The sequence below is a fragment of the Rhinolophus sinicus genome, linkage group LG01 (genome assembly GCF_036562045.2).
Source record: "Rhinolophus sinicus isolate RSC01 linkage group LG01, ASM3656204v1, whole genome shotgun sequence".
NCBI lineage: Eukaryota > Metazoa > Chordata > Mammalia > Chiroptera > Rhinolophidae > Rhinolophus > Rhinolophus sinicus.
Genome location: NC_133751.1, coordinates 19,837,506 through 19,856,713, shown reverse-complemented (window position 1 = coordinate 19,856,713; position 19,208 = coordinate 19,837,506). Strand labels below are relative to the sequence as shown.

At 33.4% G+C, this 19,208-nt stretch overlaps 1 pseudogene; it reads right to left on the bottom strand.

The window, feature by feature from the left end:
* Positions 1-346: 346 nt before the first annotated feature.
* LOC141567005 (large ribosomal subunit protein uL23 pseudogene) lies at positions 347-925 on the bottom strand (annotated as a pseudogene).
* Positions 926-19,208: the final 18,283 nt, after the last annotated feature.

Here is a 19,208-nt window from a genome sequence, read left to right as displayed (position 1 = left end):
CAATGACCCTGCAGTCTTCAACCCTGTTATAAATTTTATTTATCAGATAAAGCTCTAGCCAAAAGTCATTTTTCTTGTTCTTTTAATGACCTGTTCTGAATTCAAAGAATCAGTAAAATGTAAAAAAAAAAAGTATTTTTAAAGAAAACTAAATTTGATAAAGAATAGTGTACTATTATTTCCAGATTAAGCATTTTAGATATACTCATTCAATCATTTAAAATATTGCCAGGATAAAATTTGTAGGCATAATGTTAATCAAAATTAAGTAGAACATATATATATATATATATATATATATATATATATATATATATATATTAGTGAAAATGTTTTATAATTAGAATTAACCAGCTGGACTCAGTTTAAAAGATCCCAGTTTTGTTGAAACATCCAAAGTATCATAATCAGGAGCCAGGAGCCATATTTCTTCGTCTCCACATCAGGCCTGAACAGGGTGTTGACCTTGGCTACCTCAGTGTCATAGAGCTTCTTCACAGCATGTTTGATCTGGTGCTTGTTGGCCTTGACATCCACAATGAACACAAGTGTATTGTTGTCTTCTGTTAGCTTGGCGCAAAAGTAATTGTGGTTTTTGCAATTAGTTTTCACCTTTTAAATCGCAATTACTATTGCACCAACCTAATATCTTCTTCGTGACTGACTCGGTAGTTACTAGAGTGAATTTAATAATGGCATAGTGCTTCAGCTTGTTTCTCCTGGGGGCACTTTTCTGAGGATATTTAGGCTGCCTTCAGAGCCGCAGTGTCTTGGGCTGTGGAAAGATGGGTGACCTGCGGATCTTCATTTTTCATGTGGCTGTGGACACCTTTCCAAACTGCTTTCTTTGTCTTCATGCCTTTGCTTTGGCTTCAGTGTTGGCTTTGGGAGGGGCTGGGGCTTTCTTCTTCACTTTCAGTGCCATCTTTGTGAAAAGTAAATAGAATTTTTCACCTCACAATATATTGTTAGAAATATAACATGTCTCTAAAAGTAATGATATATTTTTGATATCAGACATTCATTTAAAAAATCTGATCTATACAACTGGATACAGAAGAGATGCTGGGAAAAAGAAACACATGATGCTAGAAGAGAAGGAGAATGAGGGAAAATACCCCAAGGAAATGTTACTGGGATGAAATCGGAAGGATGACTCAGAAATAAAAAGATCAAAATGGGAATTAAGAAAAAGCATTTCAGGTGCAAAGACCCCCCTGAGGACAAAAAGCTTGACACGTATGAGAACCTGACACTGGCACACATGCACATATGACAGCCTCACATGTTCTTCTCAATGTGCCTGAATAGGGAGATTAAAGACAAAGTATTAAGTACTAATAGACCACAGTAACGAGTTGGCATCTTTCTGAAGAATAATGAGAATCAGGTATCAAATACCTTTAATCAAAGCATGGAGATGGTAATGGTTGTCAGAGAGCACGATTTGATTGATTAGTGAAGGTAGATTTTTAGTGCCATTACAGTACCTTTGAGGTTTATATCATCAAGATACATTGAATTAGAAGTCATTCTGCTTTGCAATTTAGGAAATCCCAGATGGAAGAACTGGCCCTACTGAATGAAACAAGTCAGATGGTAAATATTTCAGAAGGCATAGCTCACATTTTTAAAACATACTCAAACAGACAGGGTAAATTGTGCAGGTTGATATTTTCAAAGGATGCCTGCATTGCATCGTAATGCATGTATATATAATAATGTGTGTGTGTGTGTGTGTGTGTGTGTTTGTGTGTGTGTAGATATAGATATGCCAATATATATTAATGTGGTATATATATTGGTTCTATTTCTCTGGAGAACCTTGCCTAATATAGTGTATTTTATTGGTTTTTGAACGAATCTCACATAGACAGCCTCAAGGACTGTTTCATGAGTTATCTCGTGTAGCAACTTGGTCAAAGCTAGTTCATACTTTTGTGATCTTCCCTGTATAGCATATAAAACAACCTGGATGGAACAGTTTTGAAGTCAGAGGGCAGTTATATACTTGCATCTGTCTGATTTTCATCCTCAGTATCTCTACTGAGATTGCAACCATTCACTTCATATATAATATAAAATGTTATTCTATATGCCTTTATATGCATTTATGAACAATAAAAACAGTATTGAAAAAACATATTGCCAAATGTCACTTGTCAGTTATAACATTTATTTTAAGAAGAGTATTCTCTTTCATATTATGAAGATAAAGGTTGTGTTACACAACATAAATTGTTTTACTTCTACAAGCTGTGTGATATTTTAATGACGTTAAGGACACAAAAGCCTATATCGACATGCTATATCAAACACATTTTCTTAGAAGCAAGTTGTTAATTCTATTAAATATGTGTGATGATGATGGTATAACCATCGTTTGTTCAGTTAGAATCAGAAAATAAAAGTTAAAAATTATATTTTTATACTCAGAAATTTAAAATAAATGTGGCACTGCCCGTTTATGGTTGGGTTAGCTAGCCTCTCTGTATTTTAAATATGCATAAAAGTGAGCTTTTGTTTGGCTTCTTACTTTCTTATAGTTAATTATACTCATACAAAAATGATTTGAAGAGAATTGTCAACAAATATGAATGATTTAAATATCTAATTTTTAGATCCAAGTATATCTTTAGAAAACTTTGTACATTGATATAAACAAATATTAGAGGCATCACATATAATATATGCAGTGAATAAATAAATAAAAAAGAGAAATTAGATTGAAAATTCTGTATTCTCCACTATACTTGCTTATATGCTAAAACATTTAAGCAAAGATGTTTTTAAATTATATTTTACTATTTATCTTCTAGTACATTTTTTATTTAATCACTGTGAAGAAATCAAGAATAGTTGATAATAAATTGCAGTGAGTTACATGTTTAAATTATTCACTACATTAAGGATGAGAAAAATATTTTTACACTGCCTAGAAAAGGTTTTTCAAGAAGCCAGATTGGACAACTACTATTATAACATTCTAAAACATAGTACAAGAACTTCTAGTCTTTAGTTATTTAATACAGATCAAGTGACCTGACCCAACATGGAAGTACTTATTTGACAATCCATTCACCTGAGCATTCTCAATAAATTTTATCTAGTTTTCAAGAAGACTGACGGGGGTTGTTAAGGGACTGCCAAGATGACCTTTGAATTTTTTCCTTGATTCTGAAGAAGAAAAAAAGAAAATGCACATGTTTGGTCAATCCTAAGAATTTGGCCATTTGAGATTTTCAGTGAAGAGAAATAGAATTTCTAATAAGAATGTTTGGATAATACCTAAGAGTGAACTTGGTGGTGTAAAATTTGTCCCAACCCATTTGTTAAGAGCCATAGGCATGAGTCACAGTAAACTTAGAAAGGGATAGTGAATAGATAGTAAAAAGATAGTGAGCAAAATTGGAACTGGGGAAATACAATAGAGAATACAGTCCAAATGACTACATTTTCAAATAACCGTATCAGAGTAACTTAATACTCTTTTAGTGACAAGCAATATCATGATTTTATAATAGCAGCTTCCTAACTCTAAATAAGTTGATATTCTTAGGATGATTCTTTTCATTTTTATGAAGGAAAATGAAACATCTAACATGGACACCAACAATAGTGTGGGCCAAATGGAATTAGCTTCATCCCAAGGAGAGAAGGAACCAGAAGAACTATTGCTATGGCTTTCAAAGTTAAAACCATACTTACCACTGCTTTCTCTACAGCATTACTGCAGGGAAGACAGAATAAATCTACTTGAAATAGTTTTATCACTATATTTATCAACTCACATCCATAAAAAATGACTCTAAAATGTAATTCATGTGTTGCCCTTTTATATCCACTCATACCCTCTTTGGTGCGTGTGAGAATGACCTATTTCAGAGCAAGCATTAGCTAGGAAATATGCACTGAAATTTCATGATGTTATATAGTTAAATTAACTTGTCTGCAGTGTTTCATAAACACCTCATGTATGTGCATGAGACTGACTATGTTTATATGTGTGTATAGAGAAGGACAGGTTTCTGTTGTTTTGCTTATGTGAGATATTTACAGCAATGCCATCTTTGTTTCCTTTCCAGATGTACCAACTATCAGTACCTTGACAACGGTACTGAAAGTTGAAAGTAAGAGTGAATACAAAGCTAAAAACATTGATTATAATGATAATATTGTAAATATCTACACTTCAGAATGAATTATATATTTTATTATATATACATATAATAAAATATATAATATAAAAATATATATATTTCATAATTCATTGATTAGCCCATATATTTTCAGCAGTAATTATTAGATATAAAATTATCATTGGTTAAATTTTTTGGTTTGCTTTTTTTGTTCTATCATATTCTCAATAGTCTTATTTCTTTAATTTTAAATTTATTGGGTGACATTGGTTAGTAAACTTATATAAGTTTCAAGTGCATAGTTCTATACATCATGTATATATTTCACTGTGTGTTTACCACCCAGAATCAGTTCTCCTTCCATCACCATATATTTGACCCTCTTTACCCTCTTCTAGTACCCCACCTCTCCACTTACCCTCTGGTAACCACTAAACTGTTGTCTGTGTCTATAAGTTTTGGTTGTTTGTCTTGTTCGTTTTTTGCTTTCAGTATATCCCACGTACAAATGAAATCATATGGTCCTTTATTTTCTGTCTGACTTACTTCGCTTAACATGACTCAAGATCCATCTATGTCATTATAAATGGCAGTATTTCACCTTTTCTTATGGCTAAGTAACATTCCATTGTGTAACATGTCTTTTTTATCCAATAATCTATCGATGGACACATTTTTTTTTCCTATGCCTTGGGCAGTGTGAATAATGCTGCAGTGAACACAGGGGCATGTGCATCTTTATGGATAAATGTTTTAAGATTTTTGGGGTAGATACTCAGAATACAGATTGCTGGGTCATACAGTAATTTTATTTTTAACTTTTTGAGGAACCGCCTACTGTTTTCCATAGTGGCTCTACCAATTTACATTCCCATCATCAGATATGAGGGTTCCTATTTTTCCACAATCTCTCCACACTTGTTATTTGTCTTGTTGATATTAGTCATTCTAACAGATGTGAGGTGATATCTCACTGTGGTTTTGATTTGCATTTCCCTAATAGTTAGTGGAGTAGAGCATTTTTTCATATATGAGTATCTGTTGGCCATTTCTCTGACTATTTTTTTTTAATTGGATTGTTTTTTTTGTTGTTATTGTTGTTGAGTTGTATGAGTTCTTTATATTTTTTGCATATTAACCCCTTTTCAGAGGTGTTGGTTGCAAATACTGTCTCCCACTCGACTGTTTGCCTTTTTGTTTTTTGTTTTGTTTTGTTTTTTGACAGTTTCTTTTGCTGTGCAAAAGCTTTTTAGTTTGATTTAGTCCCATTCATTTATTTTTGCTTCTCCTGCCCTTTCATTTGAGGTCAAATTTATGAAATCCTGTCTGAACACAAGGTCCATAAGTTTAGTATGTATGCTTTCTTCTATTCAATTTATCGTTTCAGGTCTTATGTTTAGATCTTTGATCCATTTTGTGTTAATTTTGGTATATAGTGACGGATAACAGTTTAGGTTCATTTTTTGCATGGGGCTTTTTTATTTTCCCAGCACGACTTATTGAAGAGGCTTTCTTTTCTCCATTGTATGATTTTGTCTCCTTTGTCAAAATGTATCTGCATATATATATGGGTTTATTTCTGTCTTCTCAATTCTATTTCATCAGTCTTTGTGTCTGTTTTTCCTGTCAATACCATGCTGTTTTGATTACTGTCACTTTGTAGTATAAATTGAAGTCAGGCAGTGTGGTACTTCCGCCCTTGTCCATTTTTCTCAGGATTTTTTTAGCTTTTGTAGTCTTTTGTCATTCCATACAGATCTGGTAATCTTTTTTTTCTACTTCCTGAAAAAATGCCATTGGGATTTTGATGGGGATTGAATTAAATCTGCATATCACTTTGGGTAATATGGCCAATTTAATTATGTTGGTTATTCTAATCCATGAAAGTGGAATGACTTTCCATTTCTTTCTCTCTTCTTCAATTTCTTTTAATAATGTCTTATAATTTTCAATGTAATGCTTCTTTACATCCTTTGTTAAGTTATCCCTATGTATTATATTCTTTTGTTGCAGTTGCAAAAGGATTTTTGTTTGTTTGTTTGTTTTCTTGTTTGTTTTGTTTTTCCATTTCTTTTTTTGAAATTTCATTGTTAGTATATAGGAACCCAATGAATTTTTGTACATTGATTTGTATGCTGCAACTTTACTGTATTTGTTTATTGTTTTAACAGGTATTTTTTTGGTGAAGTCTTTAGGGTTTTCTATATAAAGAATCATGTTGTCTGTAAAAAGTGACAATTTACTTTCTTCATTCCCCATTTGAATGCCTTTTATTTCTTTCTCTTGCCTGATTTCTCTGGCTCTGACTTCCAATACTATGTTGAATAATAGTAATGACAGGGGGCATCCCTGTCCTGTTACTGATTATAAAGGAAAAGCTTTCAGTTTTTCACTATTAACTGTGATATTGACTGAGGATTTGTAGCATATAACTTTTATTATGTTGAGGTACTTTCATTCTATACCCCCTTGATTAAGTGTTTTCATCATAAATGGATGTTGTGTCTTGTCAAATGCTTTTTCTGCATCTATTGATATAATCATATGATTTTTATCCTTTATTTTTTTTGTCTGGTGTATTACATTGATTGAGTTGCATATGTTGAACCATCGTTGTGCGCCTGGAATGAATCCCACTTGATCGTGATGCATAATCTTTTAAATTTATCATTCTATTTGATTTTCTAGTATTTTGTTTAGGATTTGTGCACCTATATTCATCAGAGATATTGGTCTGTGGTTTTCTTTTTTTGTGTTATCCTTACCGGGTTTTGGTCTCGGGATAATGTTGGCCTCATAAAATCATTTAGGAAGTATTGCCTCTTGTTCAATTTTTGGAAGATTTTAAGAGAGACATGTATTAAAACATCTTTTAAAGTTTTGGTAGCATTTACTGGTGAAGCCATCTAGTTAGCTTTTTAAAAGTAAGCTGCAATCTCTAACTTAAATGTATATAGTTTTACATTAGCTATAAATCACTAATGGAAAAAATATATGGTGCAAAGTCCTTTTAACATTAAAATACTTATTAGTTACATCAGGTGAAACCATAGAGGTTTACAGTTTAGTTATTCTCACAGTTCTTTGGGGAGAGAACACATCAGGCCTCACATGAAAACTCAGGGGAAGCACTGGGGATAGCCATGAGGCAAGAAAAAGACAGGGGACTGTTGGTAGGTGTCTTCAGTGTGGTTTGTGTGGGAAGGAGAGAGGGAGGCAGGACAATCAGGTTTAGGATTGGCTTATATAAATTATTTCAGCCAGCTGTAGGGTATAGGAGCTACCTGTCAGGATATGTGGACCTGAGGTGATTAGTATGAGTGTAAGTAGCCCAGAGTGTGAGAGCCCCATAAGGGAAGTGGTTGGGGGTGTGGACTTAATCAGCTGCTCAGTAAGTAGAAGTGACCAACCTATAGCAAGGGGTCAAAACTGGGGAAAGTTAGCACACAGGAAAAAACACAAAAACTGTATTACCAAGGTATTGCCAGTTATCCTTCATTTCAATCATTCCTGTGACTGTAATTTTATCTCAACCTGAGCTTTAACAAAAATTTAACCTGGTAATTATAATGATGAAAACCCTTTCATATACATGTTGACCAATTTGATACTCATATTCATGAAGTAGCTGTTCAAACCATCTGTCCACTTTTAAGATACTACTGTAGTATAACATAATGGAGGAAGAAATGTACAAGTCCTCTTCATAAGAAAGTACAAGATATTATGTGAGTAACTCAGTAACCAAACTACATAAACAAAATACTTGGTATTTTTCACAAAATTCATCTATGCATTCAGTGAAATTCCAGTAGAAATTTTAGCTTTATTAAATTGCATTAACAAATGGACTCTAAAATGTACGACGTTGGACAATTAAGTTTATGAACTTGTTCCAACAATGTTACTAACCTTTTTTTCACACAAGAGAGATCATTCATTATGAATTTGTACCAACTGGACAAACAGTTAACAAAGCTTACCACTTCGAAGTGCTGAAAAGGCTGCATGAAAAAGTTAGATGACGTGAACTTTTCGCCAACAATTCAAAACAATGCACCAACTCACATGGCACTGTCTCTGAGGGAGTTTTTAGCCAGTAAACAAATAACTGTATTGGAACACCCTCCCTACTACCTGATCTGGTCCCCAATGACTTCTTTCTTTACCTGAAGATAGGGAAAATACTGAAAGGAAGATGTTTTGATGACATTCTGGACACCAAGGGTAATACGATGACAGCTCTGATAGCCATTCTAGAAAAAGAGTTCCAAAATTGCTTTGAAGGGTAGACTAGGCACTGGTGTTGGTACATAGCTTCCCAAGGGGGGTACTTCGAAGGTGACCATAGTGATATTCAGCAATGAGGTATGTAGCAGTTTTTCTAGGATGAGTTCGTGAACGTAATTGACAGACCTCGTATATATCACATTTGTTGTGAATCATATAGTGACATGGCTCTTTCACTTGCTATACTATAACTCTCAAAAATAAAGGATATGTCATTATCTTGTTTGTATTTCAAAATTTGATCTGTGGCAAACATATAATAAATCCTTCTTAGATGTTGTTTATATAAATAAAGTTTCCTATTACAGTAACACACAGGGATTATTTTCAGTTGTGCATAATGACTTTAGGTTACTTTGCAAAAAAAAAAAAATTGCTCAACAGCCAATTTTATGAATGGTGCATTTATCAAATTTTTCAACATATGGATAAAAAACAATCTTCCCTGTATTTATGACATGTAGAATGTTTTCAATGGATGGGTGGAATGGAGTTAGGTCTTTTAAAAATACCTCTAAAGTCTTACGTAATTTGTTTTTCATTTTCCTAGTGTTAGTATTTTTAAAAATGCTTTATTAAAAATTAAAAATTTTAGTATGCTTTAATTTCTTAAGGATGTTTAGGAAATTAAATTCAATGCACAATAATCACATTTTAGCATTTTATAACTGAATATTTTAGTTCACAACTTTGAAAAACTTTGAAATTTCAGTTTTTTAAAGAACACTTTAAACTTAAAATCCTATTTGTAATATATATGTATATATAAAACTTTTTCTGAATAGTGACTAGACAGAACGTATGTATAACCTTCATGCAAGCATATTTATCTCCTAAGAACCCCAGAAATATTCAGAAGTTGATGCTATTTTGAAATGTGGCCATATTAAAGGATATGGAAACAGAATGATAGGTTGAAAATGCAATTAGACTCCCTCTGCTCACCAAATAACACCAAGCATATCCACACAGATTTCTAAAGATAAAACTCAAAAATTATTTCAAGCAAACATTCTCCTAAGGAACAATATGGAAAGACTTTTCTCTGGTGAAACCATCCAGCCAAAGGCATAACACATCTACTAAAAGTTTTAGTTACCTTCTAATAGTTGAAAATGCCCAGCCTAATTTACTGAGAGTAATTACTTGGCCAATTTCTTGCATAACCATGAAGTTTTCAGTGTAGTGCTGGTTCATTCAAAAGTATGATTTGTCACTCAGGATTCATTATGCATTTTAAGAATGTCCCAAATTTGAAAGACAGTAAAAAATAAATAGAAAAAAAAAAAATAAACACAAAGAAATTGAAAGAACTTCAGGGATAAAAAAAGTCAAAGAAAATATTCTCCTTTTAATGTTTAGGGAGAGAATGTATCATTGAAACAAATATAAAAGGAATATCTAAAGGATGAAAAAAACTCACAGAAATTAAAGTAAGAATGCAATAAAGAAAAAAGTCAATAAGATTAGAGGATCAAGGACCTTTCTAGTAAAGGAATCTTCTATAAAAGATAGAAAATTTGATAAACAGTATAAAACACCTAAGAATGCAACGATTCAATTCACTAAATCCAGTAACCTAATAATAAGAGTTTAGACCTTGAACTTCTATGGTGAAAATGAAGGGAGGAATATTATCAAACAGATAATTCAGGAAAATTTCTCAAGGATATACCATGGCATATTATTGTGAAATTTCAAAATAGAGTGGGTAAAAGGAGCTCTCACACACACCTTTACAGAGAATACAAAGGCAGTGGGGCCTTACATGCAAAGGATTAGTGAATATAGCAGCATTCACTGAGCTTCTCAACAGGGAGACCAAAGTTCTAAATCATAACACAATGTGTTTAAAATCTAGGAAAATCATTTCCAAGAGGAACAGAAAAGGCAATTAAACTGACTCACTTCCTGTGGTCAATAAACTAGAGAATTGTCCTCCAGAAACTGAAGCTGGATTCATAAAAACTACATGGCAAACTACAAAATTAAGTGAGGCATTTGTTTACTTCAGGAAAATAAAAGTTGTACAGGAAAGGAAATATAATCATAGTATAGCTGTAAAAAAAAAAAAAGAAATCTTTATTCTCATAAAAGTGTACTCATAATGACGTAAACGTGGAATATTAATTGCTTTAACCAAAGCAGTAATAGAACCATACTGAAATATTGATAAAGAGTAGTGCATGTGAAAGTGAGGTGTTTGGGAGGTAAAGAAATGTCAGTGTGCATTTTATGAAGTAGATAATATAAGAAATTGGAAAATTAAAACAAATTATAAGTATGGTATTTTCAAATATAAGGATGTTTTGGGGGAAAAAAACTGGGATGGGGTGGGGAACTTAACTTTAAAGCAGTTGCTTCTTGGAACTGGGAATCCATGTTTTTTCCAGTGCAGGGGGTTAGGGGATGTTTTTTGTTTAAATCCTTTAGGGATGCTTAGATGATTTATATTATATAATATAAAACTTTGATAGAATAATAGTTAAGTTCTATAATTAATTTTGCTTTTTACATTTTATTGAAAGACAATGTTTGTTGCCTCTTATTTTAAGGATGTCACTTTACAGGATTTTTTCCTATTGCCTTTTCTAACTCTAGTGCTCAGTTTCTGTCATAGACAATTGAGGTTTAATGTAACATTGCTATTGTTGTTTTGTCGATTGCTTTCTGAAAGGCACAGTATTCTAACTTCACAGCTGTGCAACTTGTGATCTAATCACAATTGCTAGGTAAACTGAAAGAGGAAAAAGTGTTGGAAGCAAGATTTGATAAACAGTACTCTTTGAATTCTTTCTTTTCTCTAGTGACTAAGGTGCTTGGTAAGACTTCTAGGTCATTTTTAATAGCCACATTCATTATTCATATAGTGACTAAGTATGACATTCAGAATCCTAGAGATAAAAAGTCAAGGAATTGGACACAGGAAGAAACTAAGTTTTCTATGGAGTTTGTGCACAACTGAAGTTTGGCAAATAATATTGTTGATAGAAATCCCCTGCTGTTTTCAACATGGGGTTTATTTGAGAGACATACAAGCAGGAAGAATGTTCATTTTTCTGATTAGAACAAAAACTAGCAAAATCAAGAATGACATATCTTCTTATCAAATTTGATAAATTGTATTAAATATCCCAATTCTTAACCTCTCTGTGTACCCAAACTCTTTTTGCTTTATTTCTTTGTAGAGCCCTTTTTTTTTCCTGATCCTAAGTTTGGCCATGTGACTCGATTGGTCAGTAAAGAAGAAATGATGGGATGTCATTTTAATATCTATGCCTTAAGAGACCTTGAGTGCTTATGTTTGCTCTCTTATGCTTCTGTGTTTGCCATGAGAACCTGGCAGGGGTAATACATGAGTGAGCCCAGACAAAGTACAGATGCCTTGACAATTCCAGATGATCCCATATTCATGAGAAACACACTTATCATTCTAGGCCTCCAAGGTTCTATGACTGTTTTGTGTGAAGCTTTATGTGACAATAGATAATTGATACACACATAAAATATATACATTTATTTTTTAAATATTGCAAGAACATTTCTTTGACACAGAGCCTTGAATTCTATAGTTTATAATGCCAATGAATCAAACTATTATTGCAACAAAATATGTTATAGAACTCAGAGCTTTATTTTTATTAATCTGTATTCAACATATAAATAGCTGTAATTAAAATGTTATCAGTCAACTGCGTCTTCCATACAAAGCAGCATAACTGACATCAGAAAATATTATTGCTCTGCGAAATTATAGGAAGAAAATCTTCAGTGATATCTGAAAATAAACCCCAAATTAAGACTTGAAATTTTTTTTGCTATAAACCTAAGTATTAGTTTCCTAGGGCTGCCATAAACATGTACCACAAACTGGGTGGTTTGAAACAGCAGCAGTGTATCCTCTTGCAGTTCTGGCATCTAGCAGTCTGAAATCAAGATGTCAGCAGAGTTGGTTTTCTAGAGAATCCAAGGGAGAATATGCTGCATACCTCTCTCCTACCTTCTGGTGCTGCTGGCAGTGCTTGGCATGAGTTGGTTTATAGACTCGTTATTCCAATCTCTGCCTCAGTTGTCACAGGGCCTTCCCCTTTGATATCTTCCTGGTATAAGACTACCAGTTACTGGACTTTCGCCCACCCTAAATCCAGTATGATCTCTTCCTGATATTCTTAATTACATCTGCAAAGACACTATTTTCAAATAAGGTCATATTCACAGGTAATGGCATTTAGGGGCTGTAGTGTGTGTGTGTGTGTGTGTGTGTGTGTGTCTGTGTGTGTCTGTGTGTGTCTGTGTGTGTCTGTGTCTGTGTGTATGTGTGTGTAGGTACAATTCAAACAACTACAATGTATAAGAACTCATTTTAAATACTATTGAAAAAACAAATTGATGTCAAAGACGTTGGCTACCACCCTTCTCTACTGCTAATTTGACCTTTGGTAAACCTCATAGTCATTCAAATGTATATTGAAAGGGGACTTAAAAAAGTATCTATACCAACCTCTTTTAGAGATGAGGAAATAGAGAATGTAATTTTATTTGGAAATCAGAAATGATACACTATGTAGATGCCTAATTTTTCAGTAAAGGCAGCCATAAGTCCAGTCTGGTTGCCACATGTGACCTGTGTGTCACAGACAGTGATACTTAAACTTTTTGAATATCAGTTTTGTCATCTTAAAATTGTGTATCATAATATTTATCTTATAGTGTTATTGAAATTATAAAATAAAATAAAATATCCACTACAATATTTGGGATACTGTAGATTAAAAAACTTATCAAAGTCACGTATAGAAAATGGCAGAATATCATGATGTCTAATCCTTGGTATTATTACTGCTTTTCAATTAAGTGATTAAACCCTAGGTTTATCATGTATGTTCTAGGAACTGGTATTCCCATAAAGCCTTATTACTGTTACACTTTATAAAAATCCTGTCGGTCTTTCCATTACCTCGATGTGAACATTATGAAAGGTTACAAAAGTGAACTTACATGCCCACACAAAGGGAAAAAAATGAAAGGATGTAGTAGGAATAAATTTCTACCTAATGAAATATCTGACAGAAAGAAAAAAAAAAATCACCAACTTCTTCAAAGGAAATAAACATAATATTTTTTGATTATGTATATATAATATCTATTCATTGATTATTTTCAACAGCTACCATGATCCTGAAAATAAGAACTAGCTGGACCGTCAGCTCTAATGTGTTTTTTGGAGCAAAAAATAATGTAAGACCTGGTCTTATTTTCATGGGTCTTATATAACGTAAGACCAGGTGTTATATAATTATAATTATAATAATAATATAATATGATATAATATAACATAATATAATATTGGGTCTTTATAGTATGTATAATATATAATATAGTATAGTATAGTATAGTATAGTATAGTATAGTATAATATAATATAATATAATATAATATAATATAATATATAATATAAAACCGGGTCTTATATTAATTTTTCCTCCAAAAGATGCATTGGAGCTGATAGTCCGGCTAGGTCTTATTTTTGGGGAAACACGGTAGGTAATGAGCTTCTCATTTGTGTCTGGAATCATGCTTGATTTTAAAAAAAAAGATTAATAATTTTATCTTCCCTGTACTCCTCATGAAGTTTGGAGTCTTATAGTGGCAGCCATTTGTGGTAAATTACTCTCTCCAGGTAAGAACTAATCTCCCTGAAGGAAGCATTCTCTTAGTAAATTAATCCCTCTTTTGAGTACTATAATCATATTCTTAGTGGTATTTATGAGCATATTACAGCTAAATGAAGACAAATTTAAGATTTAGAGATACATATAAAGTAATCCATATTTCATGATTATTTCTAGGGGAAAAATAATATATATCAGATTTTCCAATTGAACTCTGATTTATGAAACCTCCAGATATGTTACATTTTCTTTCCACTATCACTTATTGATATTAGGTTAGGTTAAGACTGGTGACCTGATTGATGTGGTTCTGCCATATTTATCCATTACTTTCCTCTTTATAATTATTAAATAATTTTTGGAATATCGTTAACAGCTCAACTATGTATAATAAATGTCTTATTTATTGTCAAATTTAATTCCACTATTCTAATAACTATTGAAAATAATCTAATTCCTTTACTACTAAACTTACAACTAATTTTGTACTATACTTGTAAATATATTTTCAATTGAAATTCTGTAAGGTAGGAGTTTCAATTTCTATGTCCATACTCGTATGTGTGTATGTATGTATGTTGATATCAATGCACACATTTGTATACTATTGCATGGGACAATAAATTGTCCTTAGTATGGTCAATGAGACCTCTTCAAGCTGACTTTTGGGTTCTTTTGCAAATTTTCCATAATTCCTTGAGCATATCTCATGTTCTTGACCCAAACAAGAAGTAAGAATACCATCTGTTATTTTCATGCCCTAGTCCTGGAATCAGCCATTTGTCCAAAAAGTCTTGGTAGCTTTCAGTGGAGAATGGACTCTGTTGCTTCTGATAATATCAGCTGTGATTGTATCGTTATTCCCCTATACGTAATAGGACAATTTCCTGTGTCTTCTTTCAAGATCTTCTCTTTATTTTTGGATGTCATCATTTTGACTCAGATGTGCTTTGTTGTTGTTGTACTTACCCTGCTTGCAGTTCAGTATTCTTCTTGGATTCATTCTCATCCTCTCTTCTTTCCTTTTAGAAATAGAATATTTTGTATACTATATCTGAACACGCTTGATGTAGTCCCAAAGAATATTGACTTTTTCTTCATCTTTATTTTCCCACTTTCCTACATAGCGATAATTATATTGATTTTTTATATTGTCCTACAGATCATTGAGTTTAATATTCTTTATTTTTTCTCTTTTATATATTGTATAAATTATATTAATCTATATTCAAGCTCCATGATTTTTTTTTTTCTCCTACTGTGTTGCCTATTAGGGAATTTTTAATTTCACTTATGTTGTTTAATTTAATTTTTATAGAATTTTCTTTTTCCCTTTTTCAGTTTCAGTTTTACTGCTCATATTCTGTAAATGCTCTCTCATTATGACTAGATTTTGTTTCAGGATATTTAATAAGTTTATAATAACTGCTTCAGATTCCTTCCCCAGTAATTTCAACGTGTACATCTTCTTGCAAATCATGTCTCTTGGCTGTTTTGTTCTTTGAGTATAAATCTGAAATTATGTTTTTGAGTATGCCTATGAAAACTCTCTTTTTCAAATATTATATCATCTTGCATTTCCCACAGAATGGAAATGTTTTTCAAATTAATTAAACATTTTGACAAGGTATACAGTCATTATACTATAGACACTGTACTCAAAATCAGTTATTGTAATGGTTGCACTTAGGCATTTTTGTGCTATACTTTATTGCCTGAAAGAAAAAGGAGGAGACAGACAAGACAGAATTAAGACATTTAGTTTAACCCTGACATTCCAATGGCTTACATAAATAAAGATCTCTTTCTCAAATATAATGTGAACCAAAACCTTTCTTTTAATTTGGGTTACAGTTTGAACCAATAGTGTCATTAGGGTATCTCTGTGAGGTGACGTTCAAGCAGAGACTTTAGGGATGTAAGGGTGTGAGCATGCATCTCTTTGGGGAAAGCATTGTGGGGAAAGGGGCAGAAAGTTCAAAGGTATACATTGAAACTGTTCTTGTCACATTGGAGAATAAAAGGGAGTCAGTATACTTGGCATAAGTGGAGAGGACACTATAGGAGGTGAGATTGGGGAAGTGAAGGTCCTCGAGAGACTTTGCCTTTACTCTAAATGAGATGGAATTCCTTGTCTTCAGTCTTTCACACCCGAGCCTAGTACCTATCACCAAAATTTACATAGTGTTCACTACCTAAAGTCAAACGTCTTTCTGCCATCATACATTTGACCCCCTTTACCCTCTTCTATCTTCCCACTTAGATGATGTATTATAGAATTATACAATTGAAACCTATATAATTGTATTAACGAATTAGCATTTTTTCTCTTTTCTTGACAATAGACTGAGTATGGTTGTTAACATACGTGCAACAAACCTGTTATGTGTTATGCCTAATCTAGGAAGACATCCTTCCTGCATATTTCTTAATAAGACTCAGATTTCCTGTTCCACTTTGCCTCTTTAGTTGTATGGGTCCGGTTTGTGGGAATTTAGTCATCTTTACATGCTTAGAACCAAGTCCCTGTATTTTCATTATGACATTCTCTTTGACCCACATCAATTTAGCCCTTTATAAGTAAATTCGACCACAAAGTACATAGAAGAGGCTTTTGACCAAATCTGGAAAGTTGGACACTTTATCCAAGTCAATCGCTTTTCCCATTTAGCCTCACACTGAATTAACACAGCCTTCTGCTGTGATTCCTGTGCGACCCATGTCACCATCATGTGCTGATTCTTGGAGGCTTTGTTCCTTCAGCTCTACTCTGTCTCAACTAATAGAGCTGACACTAGTTATAATTATTAAGTAGGAGTAATGGATAATGCTGCCATCTTGAAAACACAAAGTGATCAGACATCCCTCTTAATTGTACATTAATGAGTTGGACTCGATAGGCAGTACTTTTATATGATATATCATTGTTTGAAGATTCACTATATAATGTGCATAAAATGTCTTTAAAATTGTCATTTTGCAGTGGCAATGTAAAAAAACAAAACTAAATAAGACCTTGAAAGTTAAAACGATCTGCTTCATTCTAGAAATATGTTTACCTTGGTACGAAAGCCATGACGATGCAAACATCTATAGATAAAGTAAATTAGAAGAGGAAATTGTGGAGAATTATTCTGAAACTGAGTGACAGATTAAATAATTAGCAGATTAAGACTATAACCCAGAGATTTGATGTATGTTTGAAACATTTTATTTAACAGTATTATTGAATAGTAACAATATTATTGAATTAATGTGACCAAAAAAGTAATTCTTAATAGCACATCTGTTTTGTTGAAGTAAATATACTTTTGATATTTATTCTAAAAGGAACTTCCATGGATAAACTTTAGTGAAAGAAACAGGCGACAAATTGCTGCCAACTATAGTATAGGTTCTTTTAATCACGCATTTGATTTCAGTTCACATATACTGTTGAGCAGGTTTCAAATGAAAGCCCATAGAGAAATATATATCAATACAAATAAACTACATGTTTTTATTATTTTAGTCGCATAGCTTTTCTAAATCAGAATCTATGAAAAGTTAACATTGTTTCACTGAAAAAACATTTTTTTTCTAAAATAAAATTTATTTATTACTACCTGGTACCTATTTTTCCCCCTACGTCTGTGTTTCAAAAGAGGCAGTTCTTGGTCATTGAATGAACGAAGTTTCATAAGTTAAATGGCAGAAATATTTTTCAACATGGTGATGCTTTTTTAAGCCTTGGCAGTGTTTTCCTTATAGATTGGTTCCTGAAATAGATAGATATTAAATTTTGTGATAGAAAAATGTTGATGTTCCCTTCTTCTCAATCTGCTGTTCCACAAAATATCTAGATTTTTTTTTTTTTTGCAGATGAATAAGTTGCAATTACCTAATACTTCATTTAAATATGCTCCTCTCTGATGCATCCTCCAGAAAGTTAATGTCAGTGACAAAAGAGGGGTTTCTTACACTTCCCAGAACAACAGTGTTCAATGATACAGCTATTATTTTGAGTGCCTAAAGTTTTTCACGGAGTAGGCAGGAATAGAGCATACTGAGAGGGAAAAATACTTCAGATTCATAAGTTTCATATTTATTTTTTCTAAGTTATTATGCCTGAGAAGGTACCCGGCTCCAGGCATGATGCTAACCTTTCTTCTGGTCCCTCTTTTCATAATCATCACTCTCCATTTACAAAAGTAATTCAGACCTGTCTTTTATCCATTGTGATACGTCACCATTACTTCACTCTGGGGTAAAAAGCCTCAAGGGTGCCAAGTGAAGGATCTCCATAAATAACAGTGTATTTATATTAAAGGAGACATTATGAGCCGACATTATGAGGAACCGGTTCATGTGATTACGGAGACTGAGGTTCCACAATCTACAACATTCAAGTTGGAGGCTCAGGAAAGCCAATGGTGTAATTCATGCCGAGGCTAAAGGCCTGAGAACCAGCATAGCCAATCGAGTAAATCCCAGTCCATTGTTTTGAATTCTGTCTCTGGTATTTTGCTTACCTCAATTTCATTTAGTTTTTTACTAGAGTTTTCTCCTGTTCTTTCATTTGAGACACGTTTCTTTGTTTCCTCATTCTGGCTGCCTCTCTGTTCGTTTCTATGTATTAGGTAGATCCGCTATGTCTGTCAGTCTTGGCCTGGTGGCCTTATGTAGTAGGTGTCCTGTGGGGCCCTGGCACAGACTCCCTGATCACCTGCCCCAGGTGGTCTAGGAGTGTCCTTGTGTGGATTGTGTGTGCCCTCCTATTGTTGTTAAGCCTTGATTGCTATTGGCATGTCAGTGGGTGGGATGGCCCCTCAGGCTGATTGGCTGTTGATTTGGGCCATATCCACAGCATATAGGCTGCTGTGCAAGGTCTTATGTCACTGAGTGGGACTCGCTCCAGTGGACTCTGGTGCTTGTTGAGACCGCCCTTTGTGTATGCAGCTTGTGGGGATAATTGGGTGGTGCTTTCCTATGATCTGAAACCAACCTCCATGTATGTTGGTTCTGGGGCCTCTTGGTAGGGGCTCCAGTGCAGGCCCAGGTCACCCACTCACTACCTGTGACCAGCAAGGGTCTAGCAGGTAGGAGCTACAAAGTGATACATGGTTGT